Source organism: Pinus tabuliformis, chromosome 7, assembly GCF_031772625.1.
Source record: "Pinus tabuliformis cultivar Carrire ecotype Pingquan chromosome 7, CPIR1, whole genome shotgun sequence".
Taxonomy (NCBI): domain Eukaryota; kingdom Viridiplantae; phylum Streptophyta; class Pinopsida; order Pinales; family Pinaceae; genus Pinus; species Pinus tabuliformis.
In genome coordinates, this window is record NC_142293.1 from 218,796,192 (window position 1) to 218,814,733 (window position 18,542).

The window sequence follows — 18,542 nt, forward strand, 5'->3', positions numbered from 1 at the left end:
ATTGCAGCCATAGGTATAAAAGGTAAGAATTCTTAAGCATCTACTAGTAATTCTGCTCAAACTATTATTAATGAAGAATGTGAGAGAAAAAGACATGAGCTTTTCCATATTCGAGTTATTTCCAAACATCAAAAGATTGATACTTTGTTTGATAGTGGCTCACAAGTAAATTTGATTTCTGAAGCAATTGTAAAGAAATTGGGATTAGCAACTACACCTCACAAGAAACCATAACCATTAGGATGGTTGAATGATAAAGCACAACTACAAGTGACTAGACAGTGCAAACTCAAGATTTCTTTTGGGTCAGCATTTGTAGATGCGGTTGAGTTAGACATAATTCCTTTGGATATATGTGGAATTGTTTTAGGAAGTCCTTACTTGTATGGTAGAAAAGCCATTTTATATAGAGCTAAGAACAAGTATCTACTTGTTAAAGATGGAATCGAATACTTTGTGAGAGCTCATAAGCTCAAGAATAATTATACTCTCATAAATTCTGGGCTGATGAAAAGAATGATAAATTCATGCAAACAATTATTAATAATGGTTGTAAAGGACAAGAAACCTGATAAAACCAATGTATTTGAATGCTATAATGCTAAGCATCAAGTTGATATAGAAAAGATTATTTCAGAGTATGATGTCTTGTTTCAGGAACCTAAAGGTCTGCCACCCAAAAAGGAAATAGTACATGATATTATTTTGCAGCAAGATGTCCCATTGCCTAACATTGGGATGTACAGGTTGTCTTCTTTAGAGAATGATAAAATCAAGAAGCAGGAAGTAGGTGTAGGAGTTGCTCGAGAAGGGGTTCATAAGGCCTAGAACATCACCATGTGGGTCACCAATCGTTTTGGTGAGAAAGAAAGATGGCTTGTGGAGAATGTGCATTGATTACCGAGCACTGAATAAGATAACAATAAAAAATCATTATCCCCTTCCTCTCATAAATGATCTTTTAGATCAATTGAAGGAAGTTGTTTATTTCACCAAGCTGGATTTGTACAGTGGATACCATCAGGTCAGAGTTGCAGAGCAAGATGCATGGAAGACTACTTTCAAAACAAAGCAGGGATTGTATGAGTGGTTGGTTATGCCTTTTGGCTTGACCAATGCCCCTGCTACTTTCATGAGATTAATGAATGATGTACTCAGGCCTTTTCTCGATGATTTTGTTATTGTGTATCTGGATGACATTCTGATTTTTAGTAAAATGTGGGAAGAAAACTTAAAGCATGTTAAGCAAACATTAGATGTTTTGAAAATAGAAAAACTTTATGTTAAACTCTCAAAATGTGAGTTTGGCAAAACATCTCTAAATTATTTGGGTCATATAGTAGGGGGTGGTGAATTGAAAATAGATCCCTCTAAAGTGGCAGTCATTGTAAACTGGCCTAAACCCAAGTCTGCTACAGAAGTGAGAAGCTTCTTAAGAGTAGCACAATATTGGAGGAAGTTCATTTCTAATCTTTCCTCAATTGCAGCTCCCTTACATGCTTTGACAGGATTGAACAAGGTGTTTCAGTGGGTAGGCAAACATTAGAAAGCCTTCGACACCTTGAAAGAAAAGATTAGTACATCACCTATACTAACACTGCCTGATCTATAAAGACCGTTTGAGATCCAAATAGATGCCAGTGACTATTTCATGGGAGAAGTGTTGACACAACACAGTAAACCCATATGTTATCATTCTGAGACTTTTAATCCTGTAGTAGTTAATTATCCTACATATGATAAAGAATTGTATGCATTAGTTCAGAGTGTGAAAAAGTGGAAACATTATATAATGGGCAAAGAGACAATAATACATACTGATCATCAACCACTTCAATATCTACACTCCCAAACTAAGTTGCAGCAATCAAGACACTACAGATGGATGGGTTTTCTAGAACAGTTTCATTTAGTCATCAGATATAAAAAGGGCATACATAACAAAGTTGCAAACATGTTATCTAGACCCATTGTAAATGCATCTACTATACTTAAGCATAATTTTGTACTACATGAAAGCTACATTGAAAAATATGCTCAAGATATAGACTTTAAAGATGTATATGCAACTTTGAGTCAAGGAAAAAAGGTAGAAGAATTGGATTATCATGTAAAGGACTGACTCTTATATCACTGTGGGAAACTTTGTATTCCACAAATAGAGAGAGTAAAGATAATTAGAGAGGCACACACTTCTCTGATATCAGGTCACTTTGGGGTAAGTAAAATAGTTGCATAGCTGCAAAGATTTTGTTATTGTCCGAAAATGAATGAGACAGTTTCTAGATATGTAAGAGGGTGTACTATGTGTGCTAAAAGCAAGCCCAGCAATAGAAAACTAGGCTTGTACATTCCATTATCAGTTCCTTCTCACCCTTAGGAAAGTGTTTCCATGGATTTTGTTGGAGGACTGCCTAAGTCTAGAAAAGGTCATGATTATCTGTATGTGGTTGTGGATAGGTTCAACAAAATGTGTATTTTGATACCTTGTAATAAACAGATTACAGCTGAACAAATTGCAAAGCTATTCTTTGAACATATATGGGTTCATTTTGGATTACCCACTTCTATTGTATCTGATCGAGACACCCAATTTGTAGGGAAGTTTTGGTCAAGTCTGTGGGAGCTGATGGACACCCAACTGAAGAAAAGCACAACTTTTCATCCACAAACCGATGGCTAGACAGAAGTAGTTAACAAGACAATGATCCAGTTACTCAGAAGATATTGCAGAAAACATCCTAAGCTTTGGGATGAACATTTTTGTTATGTGCAACATGCTTACAACAAAGAAAAACACTCTTCTACACAAAGATATCCTTTTGAGACCTGTTTTGGTTTCATACCAAGGTCTCCTTTGGATTTTGTCTTTGGTAAAGATACCACAGTTGATGGACACAGTGATGTGGACAAGGCAATTAGGTCCATTGAATAGATCCAGGAGATCCACCAGGCAGTACAGGAAAAACTGGAAAAGAGCCAAGCTAAATACAAGGCAAGGCATGACAAGCATCAGATGGAGCATAGTTTTCAAGTTGGAGACCAGATCTGGCTGTATATCAGCAAGGACAAGATGCAAGGTGAAGGTAAAAAGCTAAAGTCTATCAGGTATGGACCTTTTAGGATACTTGAGAATATTGGTGAAAATGATTTTCGCTTTGATCTACCAGCTTACATGCACATCTACTCAGTTGTAAATGCAGATTGCTTGAGATTGTTTGAACCTTCAATGATTGAGGATCCTGAAGAGAAAAGTCAATTGCCTTCTATCGATGACCTACTACCTAAATATCTTAATGAGTTGTAGGAAGACACAATCTTGGACTGGAAGGTGAGGACGACACGCAGAGGAGATGTTGAGTACCTCAAAATTTGACTCAAAGGTTCAAATCCGAGTAGTGCAAAGTGGATTGAGATTGGGCAAGTGAGACAGTAGTACCCTCACTTAGTCGATGCTTGAAAGAAAAACCAACTTTTGGTGGTCCAAAATCTTTTCAATGGGAATGTCGTGATCCGAATCAGATCCATAAGGAATGATTAAACAGAGACATGGTTGTACCAGGGTAGGACAGACTTCAAAGGATTTAAAACAACGATCAAGAACACCTCTAAACCAGTGGTGATGGCAGCTAGCGTGGAACGACGAGGACCTTGGTCAAAGCGCACTGACCGAGGCCCATGGAGACTGCGCGAGAGGCAAAGTTAGCCCTTGGGAGGCCCAGATCGGGAAACATCGCTGGGAAAAAAACCTCAAATTGGAGAAGCCCCGAGTGCTCGATCGCGTGGGAGCTGAGAAAACCATGGACAAAAGGCTAAAGGTCAAGGCGGGACCCGCGCTCCGAAAACCGGCAGTATTGATCGGGGGCACCCTCAAATAGTAGGCAGAATTGGAAAAAATGGAGTGATCCCACTCAGCAGTCGATGCGTGCCAAGCGAAGGAGGGAGAAAATCGTCGCTGATCGCACGCTAACGATCGAGCAAGTCAACCGCGCAAAATGTGCATATGGCGTCAGATATGGAGGCTCCAAATTTAACGACTAAGATCGCACTCGATGGAGAAGATGAAATTGACGAGGGATTAAGCCACAGTTTGTAAATATTTGACGTCCGATTTGATTGCCAAGGTGGCAGAAGACTCATTCCACGACGTAACGGAAAAACAGAATCGACGAAGCGAATTGGTGCAACTGCAAGAGGACATGTGTGCACTCCCTGTGAGCCTGATGATGACGCCGAACAGGGAACTCTAAGAGAAGCTGTAGCAGGTGATCTGACGAGAAGTGGAAGAGGAATCAAAGAGCCATGGGTACGAATGGCCTTAAAGCCATGCACATGAAAAAGCAGAAGAACAACCAGAACCCCGAGAGGAGGACGGAACACAAAAAGGAAGAACAGAGAGAAGAAAGATAGTGACGCAATAGCAGAACGGAAGACAGAGGGTCAAGCTGACCGAAGGCAGCATTGAGCACTAGAGAGCTTGAGGGATTCAATCCATCCCAGAGACGATATGTCCGGACTGATTGTAATTCTTTGCTTCAAGACACAATAAAATAAGGCCACCACTGAGAGCTGGACCAAAGATGTAGTCCTGGAGGATAGGGTGAACTCCTTATTAAATTCTTGTGTTCTTGCATTTGCTTACTGTGTTTCTCTACTGTTTTCCATTTCAAGTGTCTGTGTATTTGCAATCTGATCGATCCGTTGCTTAAATAACATAGACACACACCAACATATGAGTCTGTAATACCTTCATTTAATAAATCTTTAACTGAGGTCACTCATAGGGTGATTATCAGATCATTCTGGAGGGATGGTTATGTCCTTACTGCTATCGGAAACACTTTTTGTTGAAACTGCTTTCTCAAACTTTGTCTAAGTGTTCTTCGCTGAGTTAGCAGGTGAGTTGATTTTCCTTAAGAGGTTTTCTTTGAATTTTTGCTTTGACAACTCAATTATGGTGGTCGGACCTTAGCTTCTTAGGTTGTACCGGTTGTTCTGCTTCTAGTCCAGACCATCACTCAAAGGCTTCTTATCAGAAATACTCTTTTGGGCTGTGAGAACACAGTTAAACATGTTCATTGCATGACCAACACTTGGAGCTTCATCAGCTACAGTAGCTTCTTCCTTCTCTTCATCAGGCTTAGTCCGCTCTTCAGCCATAACTAAATTGACAAGATGCACATCCATCCTACTCGGGACTTGGTTCCATTGTGGGCATGTATTTTCTGAATGATACTCTTGATAAAACATGCAATATTGATCCGTGCCTATTTTCTCAATGTTCAGGAAAACATTGAAACTATGTGTAGAATTTTTTGGCTGGTTACTGCTACTGCTAGAAGCTACACTCCTTATGAACAGGTACTTGGGGGGCTTGCTACCTACAATAGTCTCGCTTTGTAGGAACCAACTCTATTTATTTTTTTTAAATACTAAAATACAACCATAAGAAAATAGCATTGAATATCATTGGGAATTCAAATTTATTAAGCACTATTTAACACATCTTTGAATTTCACTTCATTGAACATATCATCTAATTTACACACATTTAACTAAAACCATAAAGAAGTCATAAAAGAATATAATACAACATAGGTACCGTTCACCAGAAGACGAGATTCAAACTTGACTTGCTGCTACTTGTCTTCCTTTGTTGTCATTTGCCTCCGAGTGTGAATGTCGATGTGATTGATCCGAATGCAATGACCTACCAGTTGACCTCCCAGCCTACTCCTTAGGTACTCACTTTCCCCGCGGACCCCCGAGTTGCAATGAGGTTGTACAATAGAGGAATTTATTAGCTAGTAGAGGAGAGCACTCCTTGGTTCAAGAGTCCCCTCTCTAAAGTCCTCTACCTCACCAAACTCACTATAGCTCGTAGTCACTAATCTGACATAGTCTCATCCATCCAACAATATGGTAAAGAAAAGTCCCTTATCTCATGGCTTGCCCCTTATTTTATAGGAGTCATCATAGGTGACACTTGGCATTTCATGCATAATTAATTATTTTTGATAATTCAATAGTTTGATTATTCACCCACCCATGTGTCACTCTCTCATCAAGGGTCTCCAAAATTATTTACTTAAATTTTAATTTAAAACTAATATTTTTCCTCACCTCAACAAGATTCCTATTTCTTTTCCTAGTTGTCTCTTGATCCCCCTTTTTACTCCTTAATTTGTGTTCATTACTAAATTCAATTGATAAGTCAAGATTTGATCCCCTATCTACTACCTAATTTAACTCAAGTTATCTCTTAGATGAATATTCTTATGTTGGTTGTTGCCACATGGAGGTTCTCTAAATTTCTCTAAAATTTAATTTATTAATCTTATTTTAATTCACCATCCTCTTCCCTTAATTAGGTTTAACTATTTTAGGATTACTAATTATCCTTACATTTATGTCCCTCTTTCCCCTTTTTACCTAATTAAATTACATTATCTACCTAAAATTTTCCAACATGGGAAGGGTAGAGTTTTTAAGGTAAAATATGTTATTTCTTCCTATGATCCCCTTAACCCAAGTTTTATTCTTGATTTAATTACCTCGGTTCTAATGATGTGAATTTACATGGTTTTCATATCTTGATTATAGTTATTAATTTATTTATTTTTAATGATTCCAAGGGTGCCAAGTTTGGTCATGCCCTTCAAGAACTTCCCTTGAAGTTCCAAGGGTGTCATTCCTAACAGTTTATTTGTGATGCCAAGGGTGCCAAGTTGTTCGTGCTCTTCAAGAAATTCTCTTGAAGTTCCAAGGGTGCCACGCCACTTTCCCTTCAAGCATTCAGTGGTTACGAGGGGAAAGTATAGGTGAAACGACAGAGGCCACTATCATCTCTTATGTTGCCTATTATAGTGAGACTAATGGTGTCAGGGATCAAGGAATCCGCCTTGATGCACGCCCCCCGGCAAAATCTTCATGAGCAGCGCAACTTTGGGACCTGCCCTCATGACATCGTGATCTTCAAGGCGAAGGTGTTTCAACCTTTCTAGCCCAAGTCACGGCGGGAGTGCTAGTGGGTGAGATCAAGGACACTACCCCACCCCTCCCATGTAGTTCCATCCATTTGTACAACCCCATCACTCATATGTGAGTCATTCATCCAAGAAACTAATCTATTCCTGCAACCACTAACATATCACCAGAATACAGATAAACATATATAACAGGTTTTCAAAATTGACTTATAATTTCAAAGAAAAATATAAATTTTCATCAAACTAGGTGTTTTCAACTGGTCATATGCGAGTGCATCTGGTGGTTTCCTGCCATACTCAATAATCATTAGTAACAAGGTTTCTCATTGTTAGTCATTGTCATAATAGTATCATCAACATCACCTAGTCATTCACATCATTGTTCATTGTGAACGATAACTAATGAAAGTAGGTAACATAGGGGACACATCCATCATGGATATCGTCATCATAACATCAATGGAAACATACATATCCATCAAAGCTATCAACATCGTAACATCAATAGAAAACATACCTATCCAACAAAGCTATCATCATCATGATATCAACAGAGAGCATACATATCCTTTACTTCCATCATCGTCATAAATTCAATAGAGACCAAACATAACCATTTATGCTATAATCATCATAATATCAATAGAGAACATTCATAACCATTAATGCTACAATAATCATAATACCAATAGATAACATACATAACCATTAATGCTATCTTCATCATAATATCAAATGAAGAACATAGATAACTAGAGCAGGGCACTACATACACCCCCTCTTAATAATAGACTTCGCTCGAAGTCCTTGGAATAGGTAAGGAAAACGGTGACGCATCTCCTTGGAATCCTCCCAAATAGCTGAACTGGGACTATAATTGTCCCACTGGACCTTAACATGGTCCACTAACCATCGTCTGAGTTGCAAAGTTCGTTGGTCCAGTATGTGAACTGGTTTGGCCATTACTGTTCCCTCATCCGAAACCTGCAAATGACCAAATTCAATAACATGTGAAGGATCTAAAATATAATGATGCAAAATAGAAATATGAAACACATCATGCATGTGCCCTAAAGATGGAGGTAAGGCAAGCCTATATGCCACCAGCCCTTTCCTTTCTAAGATTTCAAAAGGTCCCACAAACCGTGGAGACAAATTTTCTCCCTTTCCAAACCTTATAGATATTTTTTTTTTGGGCCTTACTCTCAGGAATACCCTATCTCCCACTTCATAACTTCGGTCTACCCGATGAGCATCAACATAGATCTTTTGTCAATCTTGTGCTTCTTTTAGCCTTCCTCTAATCATAGTCATTTGTTCTTCCATCTCTTGCACCACTTCTGGTCCTATTAATACTCGATCCTCTAGTCAGTCCCAACTGAGAGGTGTTCTACAAGGTCTTCTGTATAAGAACTCAAATGGCGCCATCTTGATGGAACTTTGATAACTATTGTTGTAAGCAAATTCCATGAGGGGTAAAAACTCCTCCCATATCTTTTGTTGGTCCATCACATATTTTTGAAGCATGTCTTCGAGGATTTGATTAGTCCTCTTTGTCTGCCCATTTGTCTCAGGGTGATAAGAAGTGCTGAAGTTCAATTGGGTTCCCAAAGATTCTTGGAAACTGGTCCAAAACCTTCCTGTAAACACTGCTCCGCTATCAGATATAATCTTCCTAGGCACTCCATACAATCTCATAATCTCATTAATAAAAACTATGGTTATTTCTAGTTCCTTATATGTAGTCTTAACTGGTATGAAATGGGCGCTCTTGGTCAACGTGTCCACCACTACAAATATGGAATCATGTCTTCTTGAGGTCATTGGTAGTCCCACAATGAATTCCATTGATATAACTTCCCATTTAGATTTTGGTATCTCATGGGGCTGTAATAATCCTGCTAGATGTCTGTGTTCAACTTTTACTCATTGACACTCTAAGCATCTTGCTACCAAGTTCACGATGTCCTTCTTCATCCCTTTCCAAAAGAAGAGTGGTTTCAAGTCTGCACTCATCTTCTTAACACCAGGGTGTGCCATGTATACTGCGCGATGTGCTTCATTCAAGATTAACTGGTGTATATCTTCATTCGGTGATACATATATCCTTCCCTGAAATCATAGTAGCCCATCATTATCAAGAGAGTATTATTCATATTTTGTGACCCTCATCTCATCCTCCCTCAAAAATTTTCTAACCTCGTAGTACCAGGTGTCTTTAAATTGTAAATCAAGCAGTTTCTCCCTCCAATTTGTCTTTATGGGAATCACTGAAAATATCTGAGGCCTCCTAATTAAAGAATCAACCACCCTATTTACCGTTCCTTTTATGTAAGTGATATCAAAATCATATTCAATAATTATCTCACACCATCGTCTTTGTCTTACATTTAAGTGGTCTTGAGTGAATAGGTGTTGTAGCCCACAATGGTCAGTCCTAAGATCAAACTTCCTTCCTAGAAGGTAATGTCTCCAATTCTTTAGTTCATAAACAATTGTTGCCATTTCTAGATCATGGTTTGCGTAGTTTTCTTCGTGGGTTCTAAGTTTCCTTGATGCATAAGCTATTACTCTTCCTTCTTGCATCAATACACAACTCCTCTTGAGATGTCATATGAGATGAACATCCTGAATCAATATACCATGCTTCACTTTCTTCATTATGTGCCATCAAACTTGAGATGAATAACTTCTCATTCCTAGTTTCTTCAACAACTGTATTAGCACCTTTTCGCTCCATATCTCACATTTTTGCATAACAATATCTTTCAAGATGGCCAAATTTTTGCAATAATAACACTGTGGTCCTCCACCTCTTCCTCCATTTCTACCTCCATCTCTTCCTTGTCCTCTTCCGCGAGATCCATCTCTGCCTCTTCCTCTGAATTGACTAGGATTCCTTCCTCTACCTCTCGAAGGAGATGCATTTCCTTGTGAATTTTACCGATTTCTGTTTTGATTCTGATTATGATATGGACCCCTACTCCTTCCTCTTCCTCTATGCTTTATAGAAATGCATGTTCTACTTGATCAAATGGTTTATTCTCTTCAACAGTTAACAAGAATCCACTTAATTAATCAATTTTCATGGTATTTAAATCTTTGGAGACCATAATATTGGTAGTGACCATCTGAAACTTATGTAGAACACTTCTTAAAATCTTCTCAATTAGCCTTCATTCTGGAACATCTTCAACTAATAACCTCATCTGATTAACAAGATCTTGCATTTTTGTGATGTAATCATGAATGGATTCATTACTTTGCATATGGGAATTTTCAAAATTCCTCCTTAATGTTTGCAGTTTACCTACAACAACACCTTCATATGTGTTTTTTTAAGATATCTCATGCTTCTTTAGATGATATTGCACCACTAATTCTTGGAAATATGTATTCTTCAAGAGTGCTTCCTATAAGTGAAAGTGCTTGATTATCTTTCTTAATAAGTTCCTTTTTAGATTTATTTTCATCATCACTTAATGCTTTGAATTCATTAGGAGAAGACATAGTGTATCCATTAGTTACAAGTACTCATAAATCTTTGGTGATGAATATAAGTTGCATACGTTTTATCCAATAAAAATAGTTTGTTCCAACAAGTTTAGGAAATAAAATAATGTTTGTCACCATGAGGAGAGTAAGAGAAAATTAGAGAATTAGAGAGAGAGTGAAAAATGAACACAATGTTTCTCGCTTCAACCCAAGACAAGAACCAAATGTCCCAAAAATTGAGACTCAACCCCCACCACAAAATATCTTTTTCAACCCAAGACAAGAACCAAATGTCCCAAAAATTGAGACTCAACCCCCACCACAAAATATCTTTTTTATTAAATAGAGGTTATAAAGATGGTGCAACAAATGCCCAATTTCAACCAAGTTCTTCTTAAATATGAATTAATCATCAATAAAAATGATTAATACTTCTCATCCTCCCTTTTCAACTTTGTTACCAATCATTTTTTAATTTTTACAATATATATATATTTTTAAGAATTTAATAACCTGTACCCTTAATTTAAAAAAAAAAAATACAAACTCAATTAAAAATATTCATTCCTGCACTAATTATCTCTCCTACCTGCATTTCCCACTAATTATCTCTCCAACTCATAAATATTCACTAATATAATATCTCATGGAGAATGTAAAATTCATAAAAATTAAAATTCTTAAATTCACTCTATTCTCATTCAAATGTCACGTGAACTTTCACTTAGTGGAAAAAAACAAAATTCATGGATATCCATGGATTCTTGTTAACGTTATAAAAATATGTGCGCATTACACTCCATAAATGGGTTTATAGCTCCTCAGACATATGGAAATTTATGTAAATGTTGCAGTTTATGTAAACGTTGCATTGGATGTCGTCGATCAAATGCAGTCTCAACCATAAAGAAAGTTAAAGGTGGTGGCTTTACAACACTCCTCATAGCACGCAAGTCTGTAGATGTCAATGAATTCTGCATATTCAAATTTCAACACAGATTTGGTTGCTCAGCATTGCAATGCAGCAACAACTACACGAAAAAGTTTAATGAGTGCATGTAGCTCCTCACTAACGCAACTTCTCTTCATATACAGGCAGGCTCTCAGATACACATGCAGATCCTCATAATATAGTTAGTGCAGAAGAGAAAAAAAATATGCTTGTAAACTCAGCGGCTCTTCACAATTTGGTCAGTGAACATAATTTTTTTTTGCACATAAAAGAATTTTTTATTTACCGGCAACAATCTTTTATATTTTTTTTATTTACCAGCAAAAATTACATGTGGCTCCACGACTATTACATGGGACTCCTCCACAGTGGTTTCCTTAAACTAAGTGAATAATTTGGTTTACACTCTTAGCTACAAAGAGGTTTATCGCAGTAAGGCTTGCTGCACACCTAACTCCAATGTCTGTTGGGCAAACAAGATGAGATGGACCTCTCCAACAATCCCTTCAATGGGATGTGAGAAGGGCTGGTAAAATTAGTAGCTTTGGTTGTCCATCAGCACCAGAATCAAAACACCACAACTTTTCTAATCTTAAATCAGTCTCCTCCAATAACTCTCTATTTATGCTGGTATACAGCATCCAGATTCCAAACAACCCAAAAAAATTATATCCAATCCTGAAAAGTCACATTCACAAAATTTTAATGATATATTTGATTATTTTATCAGATGCTAATAATTTAAATCAGTCTCTAAACTTATCTAGCCTATAAAACGGTCTATATATTCTCCAAAATATAATGGAAAAACTCATGTACCGAGTCTCTACACAGAGATTAAATATTAAAAAGAATTCACAGTTGGAGAAATTTATTTTTTTGACAATTCGCCCGCTCAGCATGCTTCTCTATTTCGCAATTTCAAAGTGTATGCAAAGATATCCTACAAGAAAATTCTACCTGGTCTTCTCTGTTAGGATTTAACAAGGAAGATACCCACAATTAACCTACAGGGGCTTCTCTGCAAGGAATTCGTAAGACAATCAATTTCAAACTACCCACATAGCAGATCTGTAAGAAGGTTGTAGAGATATCCTAAAATCTAAGAGTTGGATGGTAATCCGACCTTCAATGATTGCTGCAACTCGTTTCTTGGGCACTGTAATGTACTAGATGGAAAAAAAATAGAATTTATGGTTTTTCTTTGACACTTTCTTACTAGTTTGTGTGTACAGGATTTTTCCCAAGCCAACTATGCAATTTTTCCAAGTTTTCCTTTGGCAATCTTGCACAAACAATTGATATGTAAACTTTACAAGAAAAGCCTTGCATGGAACCTGGAACTCACTCTTATTTGCAAAGGAAACAGTTTAACTTTTTGCTGGAACAACTCTTTCTCATGACCAATAGGGAATTTCAATGGTTGGCCTTGATTTTTCTGGGCCACTTTTACCAGCAGCGTACATATGGACCAAACCCAGCTTGGTTTATCTTTCAGCAGAGATTATATCTCATCAAAGATGACACGCGGGTATAGTATCTTTAGGAGAAGTCTGATCTTGAAATAATTAGACATTCTGGTGATCAATAATCTGGTTTCAAGCTACTGAAAAGCCTACTTCAATTCTAGTCATCACTTCCTGGCACAATTTGGCAACCAAGAAGTTCAGCTTCCTTTCTGAAAAGAAAATTTACAGCATTGGAGTCTAATGAGATTTAACCTCCATGGCTGATAAATTCAACTTTTATGAATTTATGCCCTCCTTAATTGCCAAGAATATAAACTCGGTCCAAGGGAAATCTTTAGTTTTGCATATCAATTCGCTGCACTCATGTTTTTTTTTTTTCTAAGTAATACTAAACTATTATATTACAGCAAGAGCAGAGTTACATTGTGAAAATTACAACGGGGCCGCGGCCCTGTAAAATTTGTCCGTGGACAGACAGTAGACACTTGAGAATTCTTGCCAAAATTGCATAGGACACATGGACAGAGGACACATGGATAAAGACTTAGGGCCACATTCATGCAGCTGACACATGGACATAAACACTTGCAGAACATCGACACAGAACAGAGATAACATAAAACCGACACAATTACATAGAGACAGAGTGACAGACTCATATATAACCGCATAGGAAGCAAGCTGAGAAAAATTCTTGCTGTAGAACCTGGAGTGCGAGCTGGGCATGTCAATCTTCGTCAGTGGTCTGCGGCTCATCTTCTGCCTTGCAGCGTGGAGGCTGTAGGATAGCCTTGCCAAGGTTGCGCGCTCCACGGTCGCTTGGGCCAGCGCCTGAGTCACCAACAGGCTCTCTCAGGCTCGCTCCCGGGTCATGTAAGGGCCGCATCATCTCAACAGCAGGGAATTCCATATCCACCATGGGAACGATCCCAGGAACACGCGGAGGGTTGGCCCGAGGGTTGTCGTCCTCATCTTCCCAGGGATTGCTACAATGCTCAACAGAGACAGTCACAAAGAAAGTAGAATTGGCTAAGGTGCAGGGGAGGCGGTATCTCACCATTGGGTGTTCCGTGTGCCCACAATCCATGCGCGCAGGAGGTTCCCCCAATCTGCCTCTGCCCGGGGGCCTACCCCTCGGCCTTCTGCATTCATAGGTTTCCTCAATTGAGGAAGAAGTCGAGGGGGCTCTGCCACTATAACCACCCCTGCCGCCGCTGCCTCTTCCCCGAGTGCGATGCATGCTGGTCTTATGAGCAGAGCGCTCAATTCCACAGTGAAACAGTGTTGTCGGCCTAGAAATACTGCCAGACCAGGTCTGAGTTTCCCAATTGCCGAGAGCAGTGGCAGCAGAGCCTTGACCCTCTTTCTTAATCTTTGATTGAGAGCTGAGACTCTGTGCCTCCACACCTTCTAACGAAGCCAGAACAGGACCTAACAATGGACGCGGATACGAGCTGAAGCTCTGAGTCCCCTCACCTTCTAACGAAGCCAGAGCAGGAGCTAACGAAAGACGCATACAGAGAGGCGTTACCAAATTCTCAGAGGCGCAATTGGCATGCTTGTGAGCTTGCCAATTGCCCCACTCTTCCGCAGCAACACACCCACATTCACAATCAAAGTTCAGAACCTCCGTCACCTCCGGCGAGAACGAAACAGTTGCAGGAAGGAATGGCGGAAGAATGTCTGGGAGAATGCTGTTATGAAGCGCCATGATGCGCTTCTCAAGACTCGCCTTGAATGTCGACAGGACTCCTCTGTCAACCTTCTTTACTCCCCTCCTTAAATGCTGCAGGGTGGTGGAATGAATGCGTGTCCTTCCGTCATGCTTGGCTCGTCCGGGCGGACACCTGCCCTTTGGACGAGCCTTGTGTGCCACATGTCTAGCGATCACCCGCATCCGGGGGAGAGAGATCTTGTTGCACCAGGGTGATGCATTCTTTTTTGAGTTGATCATCTTCAACCGTGTCCAGGGGACCTGAGAAGTGAGTTGAAGTCTGGGAAACGCCTTGGTTAGCCAGTCTATCGGCTACCTTGTTTGCTGTTCTTCGCACATGCTGAAAGGTGAGGCTATGTGGATTTGTAAGCTTTGTTTCCAGGGCTTCCAGCCTACTCAAGAGTCTCCAGCTGGTTGCTACCTTGTCTGCTGCTTTTCCTGCTTGGATTTTCTTGGCTGCATTGATAAGGATGAGGGAATCGCCTTCAACCTCCAGAGGTAGGAAGTGAAGTTGCTCTGCGAAGCAGATCCCATGCCAAAGTCCTTCCATTTCTGCAACATTATTGGTGTCTTTGCCTAGAGAGCCATAGTATATGTGCACGGGTTTACCTGTGTGACTTCTGATGATTCCTCCATAGCCTGCCGGACCAGGATTGCCCTTGGCCGCCCCATCAAAGTTGAGCTTGAAAGAGTTGAGAGCCGGAGGGGACCAAGAGGAAGGAGAGGTGGGGCCACGGGGGGGACGCGTGGTGACCTTTGCAAAGGCTGAAAGGTCCAGGTTCCATGCTTTTAAGATGTCCTTTTCTTGTTGCGTCGCTGGCATATCCGTGTCATACCAGGTTCGAATGGCAAGGGTTTCCTGGACATTTCTTTTGTATATGAGCCACAGGGCATCTATTGATCTGGAGGAGCTGTTGAAGATGCGTGAGTTGCGCTCTTTCCAGAGCAGCCAGTACATGAAACCCGGAGTGAGATCCCATAAGGAGTTGAGGATTTGGCATTGAAACGGATTCTTGGCCCAGTTCCTTATATTGTCCGTCACATCTTCGCTTCGTGGAGCTGCTCTTTTGTTGCATTGTTCCACCCGCTTCCAAAGTTGCTTTGCTAGTGGGCAGGACTCCATTAAATGGCCGATTGTTTCAGTGTGGAGGTTACAGTTCGGGCATCTAGAGGGCCCGACGAATCCTCTCTTTAGCAAGTTGTCCCAAGTGAGAATACGCCTCTTACTGAGCAGCCAAAGGAAAGTTGAGATTTTGGGCCAGAGCCCAGGATGCCAGACCCGTGCCCAAATTTGGTCTTGAACCTCTTGGCTATTAGAGTAGCGCAGCTGGTGCGCCTCTTGCGTGGTAAAAGTGCCCTTGTGCCTGTGACCCCATCTGAGCTTGTCCTGCTGGTCAGAGTGGCGTATTTTCCGTTGCATCAGTTCCTGGTCCAAGTCTGAGAATGTTTCCCCTGCCCAGTCTCTTTGCCAGCTGTTAGCAGATCTCCAAGTTCGGTATTCTTGATGGGGTAATTGCTGCCAGAAGTGATGCACGTGAATGAGGTTTTCGTGATGCATGTACAATTGCCAAAGTGGCATCTGGAATAGATTAGTCAGCTTGGGGAGTTGCTGCCACGAATCCTCCCAGAACCTGGCTGACGTTCCTGAGTGTATTTCCCAAAAGCTATGATCCTGTATGAAGCTGCTGTGTATCTTCGCCGCATTCCAGATTGGAGAGCCTTTGGCACTGGGATTGATTCGGATTAGTTCTTGCCATTGACTGCCCATTGCATATTTTGCTTGCCATAAGCGTGCCCAGGGTGTGTGAGGCTTGGAGAGCCAATTCCACCACATGCGGGCTCCCATAGTATTGTTGCTTTGAAGAGGATCTCGAAGCCCAAGGCCTCCCTCTGTTTTGGGTTTACATACATCTTTCCAGTTCACGAGGGCCCATTTGCGGTTTTTGCCTGAGGAGCCCCAGAGGAAATTTCGTTGAAGGTTGCGAATGGCTTTTAGGACCCATTTTGGAGCTGCCAGAGTGGAGAAGAGATACAGCGGCATAGCTTGCAGGACAGACTTGATGAGGACCAATCTGCCAGCCATATTGAGAGCACGAAAGGTCCATGAAGAGAGCTTTGAATCCAGCTTATCAAGGAGGGATTGCCATGAGGTATTTTTAATAGCAGAGGACGAGAGAGGCGCACCAAGATATTTGGAAGGCAGATGGGAGATGGTGAATCCCAGGATTCGGGCTATGTTCCTTTGAGTGGAGGGGGGGGTATTGAAAAAGAAGAGCTGCGATTTGGAGGCGTTAATGGAGGTGCCAGATGCTTCAGAGTAGAGGGAGAGGAGCGATTTAAACATGGAGGCTTCTTTTGAGGATGGGTGGCCAAATAACATGGTGTCATCCACGAATTGTTGATGGGTCTGCGGATTGAGGCCATGAATGGATATGCCCTTAAGCTTGCGAGAGGCTGTGGCAGCTTTGAGTAGTCTACTAAGCCCCTCCGCCATTAAAACAAATAGAAAAGGGGAGAGAGGATCCCCTTGTCTTATGCCACGAGATGGTCGAAAAGGAGGAGAGGGGGATCCATTCAGAAGGACTGAGAAGCAAGGGGAAGAGATAAGGTTCATTATCCACCTGGTCCATGTGGCATTGAATCCAAAGGCTAGAAGCATTTTTTGGATGAAATTCCAACTGAGCTTATCAAATGCTTTGGAGAGGTCGAGTTTTAAAATCATACCTGGTTTCTTGAGGATCTTTAGAGAATGTATGACCTCGTTGGAAAGAATGATTCCATCCATAATTTGCCGTCCTTCCACATAGCCTGTCTGCTCCTGAGATATGAGAAGAGGGAGGAGAGGCTTAAGCCTATTTGCAATGACCTTTGAGATGAGCTTATATATCACATTGCAGAGAGCGATGGGTCTGAAATTCTCCGGCCTGTTGGGTTCTTCACCTTTGGGGACCAGAGCTAGAAAAGTTGTATTGAGAGACGGAAGAATCCAATGCGTGCTTCTGGATTCCTCAACCAAATTCCAGACTTCCTGCTTGATGAGGTCCCAGAATTCATGGAAGAAGTTAGCCGTGAAACCGTCAGGACCTGGCGCTTTTCCATCTTTGAGTTGAGCCATGGCTTCTTCGACTTCTTGCATGGTGGTGGGCTGTAGTAATCTGTTGTTATGATCCTCAGTAATTATGCTTGGAATGTGCTGTGTGATGGCGCGGATGGCTGCTTCTCTGTTTTCAATGGGCTCTGTTAATATTTCCTTGAAATACCCTGTGAATTCCTTTTCCATATCCTCATGCTTTTCAACTCTTTCACCTTGTTGGTTGTTGATGAATGCTATGTTATTATGCATTCGCCGTTGAATGGTGGTCTTATGGAAGAATTTTGTGTTCTTCTCCCCTTCTTTGAGCCAGTTGATTCTGGATTTTTGCCGCCAGAGTATTTCTTCTTGCTTTCTGCGCTCTTCTATTTGGTTCCATAATTCCTGTTCTTGTTGTGCATGTTCTTCTGTTCTGCCTTGGAGGATGAGGGTTTGTTGGAGTTTATTCATTTGTTGTTCTAGTTGTAAGCGCTTCTCCTGAATGTTGCCAAAACTTGTGCGATTCCATATTTTAAGGACATGTTTCAGGTTCTTTAACTTTTGCTGAAATTGATACATCTTGGCACCCTCCGGTGGAATGTAGGCTGCCCATGCATCGTGGACCACCTTTTTAAAAGTGGCGTTTGTGAACCAGAATGCCTCGAATCTGAAGGGTCTGTTACTTTGATTGCCTGGTCTGTTCCATTGTAGCAGAATTGGCCAGTGATCCGACCCTCCTTGAGGAAGAATGGAAGCATGAAAATCCCCTCCCAGATGGATTGCATTGTCAGAGAGGAAGAATCTGTCAAGGCGGGAGGCTATGTGTTGTATGCCTCGTCTCTTGTTTGTCCAA